Below are 6,423 nucleotides of genomic sequence, written 5' to 3'. Positions count from 1 at the left end.
AGTTTGAGAACATCAAAAGTATGAAACAATTGCTTGGCTTGTCATCGGGGTTGTGCATGATTTAAATACTTTGTGTGGTGAAGATAGAGCATAGCCAGACTATATGATTTTGTAGGGATAACATTCTTTGGCCATGTTATTTTGAGAAGACATAATTGCTTAGTTAGTGTGCTTGAAGTATTATTATTTTTATGTCAATATTAAACTTTTGTCTTGAATCTTTCGGACCTGAATATTCATACCACAATTAAGAGAATTACATTGAAATTATGCCAAGTAGCATTCCACATCAAAAATTCTGTTTTTATCATTTACCTACTCGAGGACGAGGAGGAATTAAGCTTGGGGATGCTTGATACGTCTCCAACGTATCTATAATTTTTTATTGTTCCATGCTATATTATATTCTGTTTTGGACATTAATGGGCTTTGTTATACACTTTTATATTATTTTTGGGACTAACCTATTAACCGGAGGCCCAGCCCAGAATTGCTATTGTTTTGCCTATTTCAGAGTTTCGCACAAAAAGAATATCAAACAGAGTCCAAACGGATTGAAACCTTCGGGAACGTGATTTTCGGAACGAACGTGATCCAGAGGACTTGGACCCTATGTCAAGACATCAATCAGGAAGGCACGAGGTAGGGGGCGCGCCTACCCCCTAGGCGCGCCCTCCACCTTCGTGGGCCCCACGTTGCTCCACCGACGTACTTCTTCCTCCTATATATACCTACGTACCCCCAAACTACCAGATACGGAGCCAAAAACCCAATTCCACCACCGCAACCTTCTGTACCCGTGAGATCCCATCTTGGGGCCTTTTCCTGAGCTCCGCCGGAGGGGGCATCGATCACGGAGGGCTTCTACATCAACACCATAGCCTCTCTGATGATGTGTGAGTAGTTTACCTCAGACCTTCGGGTCCATAGTTATTAGCTAGATGACTTCTTCTCTCTTTTTGGATCTCAATACAATGTTCTCCCCCTCTCTTGTGGAGATATATCCGATGTAATCTTATTTTGCGGTGTGTTTGTTGAGACCGATAAATTGTGGGTTTACGATCAAGATTATCTATGAACAATATTTGAATCTTCTCTGAATTCTTTTATGTATGATTGGTTATCTTTGCAAGTCTCTTCGAATTATCTTTTTGGTTTGGCCTACTAGATTGATCTTTCTTGCAATGGGAGAAGTGCTTAGCTTTGGGTTCAATCTTGCGGTGTCCTTTCCCAGTGACACTAGGGGCAGCAAGGCACGTATTGTATTGTTGCCATCGGGGATAACAAGATGGGGTTTATATCATATTGCATGAGTTTATCCCTCTACATCATGTCATCTTACTTAAAGCGTTACTCTGTTCTTGTGAACTTAATACTCTAGATGCATGCTGGATAGCGGTCGATGTGTGGAGTAATAGTAGTAGATGCAGGCAGGAGTCGGTCTACTTGTCTCGGACGTGATGCATATATACATGATCATACCTAGATATTCTCATAACTATGCTCAATTCTGTCAATTGCTCAATAGTAATTTGTTCACCCACCGTAATACTTATGCTCTTGAGAGAAGCCACTAGTGAAACCTATGGCCCCCGGGTCTATTTTCCATCATATTAATCTTCCAACACTTAGCTATTTTTATTGCCTTTTATTTTACTTTGCATCTTTATCATGAAAATACCAAAAATATTATCTTATCATATCTATCAGATATCACTCTCGTAAGTGACCGTGAAGGGATTGACAACCCCTTTATTGCGTTGGTTGCGAGGATTTATTTGTTTGTGTAGGTGCGACGGACTCGTGCGTGGCCTCCTACTGGATTGATACCTTGGTTCTCAAAAACTGAGGGAAATACTTACGCTACTTTGCTGCATCACCCTTTCCTCTTCAAGGGAAAACCAACGCAGTGCTCAAGAGGTAGCAGGGTGCCACTGGTCCATGGCCACGATGACTGCTACGTATTCTTTCTCATAGGTTGAGAGGCCTTGGTAGTGGGGGCTCAGCGCTTTGCTCATGTATGCAATCGGGTGGCCATCTTGCTGAAGAATTGCGCATATTCCCTTGTCGCAGGCATCGGTCTCAATCACAAATGGCCGGGAGAAGTTGGGCAGAGCGAGTACTGGAGCTTCGATCAGTTGTTGTTTGAGGATTTGAAATGCAATATCGGTTGTAGGCGTCCAGACGAAAGGTGCTCCCTTCTTCAGCAGATTGAACAGGGGCCGTGCGATGATGCCGAAAATTTTGACGAATCTTCTAAAGTACCCGGCGAGCCCCAAGAAGCTGCGTACTGTCTTGACATCAGTTGGTGTTTCCCAGTTTGCCACAACACAAATCTTGGTTGGCTCTGTTGATACCCCTTTGCTACTGATGACATGACCGAAGTACGATAGGCTGTGCTAGGCAAACTCACATTTGGATCTTTTGACATGCCATTGGTCACGGCGCAGGAGTTGCAGGACCTGACGGAGATGGTTGATGTGGTCGCAAAGGGTCTTGCTGAAAACCAATATGTCGTCGAAGAAGTGGAGGACACACTTGCGGTCGACTGGTTTGAGAGTAGTTGTCACGGCACCGTTGAATGTAGGTGAGGGCGTTGAGGTGTCTGTAGTTCATCCAGCAACTCCTCGATGATTGGTACTAGATACTTGGCGATGTAGGTGAGGGCGTTGAGGTGTCTGTAGTCGATGCAAAGACACCATGTTCCGTCTTTCTTCTTGACGAGGATCACGGGTGAGCAGAATGGACTGCTGCTTTTCTGGATGACACCTTTGTGGAGCACCTCTTCGACTTGGGCATCGATCTCCTTCTTGTGCTCGGGTTTGTGCCGGTATGGTCTGATGTTCACTGGTTGAGCTCCTGGTATGAGTGGGATCTTGTGGTCGCAGTCACGGCGAGGTGGTAACCCTTCTGGTTCCTTGAATACATCCTCGAATTCTTCCAGAACAGCTTGGATATCCGTCGGGATGTTGGTGCTGTTGCTGTCCTCGCCGGTGGTTGCGTAGACCAGTGCCATATGAGTGATGGCTCCGGTGTTGCACAGTTGTTGGAGCTAGAGGGCGTTGATGACTGTGCATGTTGAAAAAGTCGCCTCATGCCCGCGGAGGCGGATCGGGCCCGTGGCCGATGGAATCTCGATGAGCTTCGCGCGCCAGTCGACGGTCATGGGACTGTGCTCCTCGAGCCAGTCCATGCCTAGGATCGCGCCGTAGGTTCCGAGGGCCAGCACCTTCATGTCCGTCGTGAACTGGTGGCCTTGGGAGCACCATTGACATTGCGGCACCATGGCCGAGCAGACGAGCGCTCCCCCGTCGGCCACACGCACCTGATACGCGCGTGGGAGAGGTTGGACGCCCTGGATGGTTGCTGCGAGCCGCTCGTTGATGAACGACGTAGTGCTGCCGGAGTCCACCAGCATCAACACCTCGCGCCCTTGAATCCACGCACGCAGCTGGAACGCCTTGCTCGACACGCCCCCTGTCAAGGCCGGTTTGGAGATGGCCATGACAACCTCGTCTTGGGTTGCCTCGGGTTGCGTTGGTGCTGTAGTAGCGTCGATGCCGAAGAGCTCCGGAAGTTCCTCGACGACGTGGAGCTGAACTGACGTAGGGCAGACGTGGTCGGGTCCCCAGTGCTCGCCGCACTTGAAGCACAGGCCGCGCGCCCATTGGGTTCGTCCCACGTCGGACCCGACAACCAGACCCCACGTCAAATTGTACCAAATCCACCAAACTCTTCCTCCTTCTCCCGCCGCCCTCCAACCTTTCCTGTGCCTGGACCCTCGCCGTCCTCCACCCTTGCTTCCAATCCGCACCACCGGTCCCGATCCACCGCCAGAGATGTCGTCTAACCCGACCCACACCGTCGCGACGGAGATGCAGTCTGCCTCGTCCGTTGGCGTGGTCAACTCGTCGACTGCGACTTGCAAGGCGGAGAACGTTGCCCGGAAGTTGCGGCGACGACGGCAGCGAGAGAGGGAGGCGGCAGCGGCGTCACAGGGAGGTTCGGACGTGGTGCAGTAGGTGACTCCGCCGCGCCCGGATCCCCGCACTCCTTCCCTCCGAGCGCAGACGAGGTTTACTCTATCCGACCCTATTGGCATAAAGGATGAAGTGACCGCCGGTTGGGCCATTTCGGAGAGCTTTCCGCCCACACAGATGCCAGCGGTGGATGTGTGTGGCTCGCCGCAGCTCGTCCGGGTGCGGATGAGCACGGGCACTGGCAGTGCCCGGACTGCCCTTGACATGTTCGACGGAATGAGCGAAAAGACTCGGTGTGTTTTCTTTGCTCCTGTCCGATCATATTTTAGCATAGAGCACTAGTTCATTTCGCACGTGATGAATGCTTGCAAACCACAAGCATGTAGTAGGCGATCTTATCCAACATGATCAATGACAATGAAGATCCGGACGAAATGGAGTATGAATTGGTGGCCACCACTGCATTTGAAGTTGGGGCGACATCCGATCCCAATCCGGGCAAGAAGAGAGGCAGACGAAGATGCCGAAGGCAAGAGGTCCGGCAATCTCAAGATTTGAGAACATTTTGTTGGTCAAAATTTGGTTGGCCACAACAATGGATCCGATATGTGGCACCGAGCAAAAGGGGAACACCTATTGGACGGAGATTTGGAAGGAGTTTCACGAGCAAAAGGAGTATGTGCAGCCGCATCCTATCGTGTCAACCCGCAATGTGGCATCTCCCCAACATCATTGGGGGCTCATTCAAGGGGAAGTAAACAAGTACGTAGGCTACTACTTGCAATTGACCAAACGCTCTCAAAGTGGGATGAGAGTCGCAACTCTCGTAAGCTCGATTGCCTCATATTGTCGTCCATTTGCATATGATTTGTTTTTTTTTTTTTGCATTCTTGTGCTCATACATATGTTGTTTGCTAGACAACGGTGGCGACCACTTTATATCATGAGGTGGAGAAGAAGCCATTGGCTTTTAGCCATTGTTGGATTCTATTGAATGGCAAGCCAAAGTGGAATCAACTTGTCGCCGAGCTCAAGTATGGAAAGAAGAGGAATGATGGCTCAAGCTCGAACCAATCAATTGGGTTGTACGATGAAGACGACAATGTTTTCGTGACGAATGGAAAAGCCACCGTGCCGAAGGATAACCGGCAAGTCATGGGAAACAAGTGGGAGAAGGCTCGTGCCGCCTGTGATGCTGCAGCTACCAAAATGGCGGCTACAAGAAAGAGGAGAGGTACAAGCTCTTGTTGGATGCGCAAAAGGAAAGGATGAAATGGGGCCAGAAGAGGGCGGAGAAGAAGCTCGAAATTGAAAGGGAGAAGGTCGAGTTGGAGAAGCAACAAGCGGCGATCAAATGGGAACTCGGGAAGACCAAGACATTTGGCGACATAGAGCTTGAGAAGGAGAGGTTATAACCCGCACGAGACGCGGAAGATGCGAGGATCATGTCGGATGACACCCTCTTGGATGAGCATGCAAAGAAATGGATTGCGGACAAGAAGATGGAGATCAACGATCGTAGGAAGTACGAGGCGGCGAGGGCGGCTGTGGCCCGGATGCAGACGGAGGAGGTAGCTCGGATGCAAGCAGAGCAGGCAGGCCGGATGCAGGCAGAGTAGGACGCATTCCGCTTGGAGCACGACGCATTCCGCTCGGAGCAGGCGCCCGCCAGTGATCCGAGACCATCCGTCACGCTCGGACATTGATCTCATTTTACCATGTCCGATTTGTTGAACTATAATTTGCTTCGCTTTCTTTTAAACTTTGGTATTCAGACAGTTTGTATCGTATGATCGACGTGCATTGATTGCATGAATTTAAGAATCCGGATTTGAGGTATGTGGATGCGCAGTGCAATATATGAGGGGCTGGCAGGGGCTGACCTATAAGGATCATATTTGTTATGTCCGGCTATAGATGCTCTTAATGCAGACAGCAACGTGTTGTCAGATCTAGGAGGTCATGGTGCATGCATGCATCCTTGTCGTCTTGCATGTCGAAGTTCATTCTCATCGGGCACTAGTTCTCCTTTCGCGTTGCTCGGGAGTCTGGAATGCTTTCTTTCGGCATGGCAATTCACTCCACTTTTGTGAGCATCATCAAGTGCTCATTCTCCTTTGTATTGCCGAAGCTAAGACAAAAGTATGGTTGGTATTGGCCGAAAATTTACTGGCATGTCCGAGCACTCCTGCTCACGAGACATATGACTACATGAATAGCCCACGAGATACATGGCTACATGAATAGCCCACGTAGGCAAAAGGCACGCACGTGGAATGACAGAACCAATCCCATATCTCTCTCTCTCTCTTTCTCTCCAAAATTAACGTGATTAGGTAATATGAGCCATGCTTGAAATGACGAAACAAATATTGCAGTATCGTCATTTGGTAATAAAGCACGTCCTAGCAGCACTGATTGACCATGATGATTCACTCCTACA

This window comes from Aegilops tauschii, chromosome 5, assembly GCF_002575655.3.
Source record: "Aegilops tauschii subsp. strangulata cultivar AL8/78 chromosome 5, Aet v6.0, whole genome shotgun sequence".
NCBI lineage: Eukaryota > Viridiplantae > Streptophyta > Magnoliopsida > Poales > Poaceae > Aegilops > Aegilops tauschii.
This window is presented reverse-complemented; position numbering follows the sequence as displayed.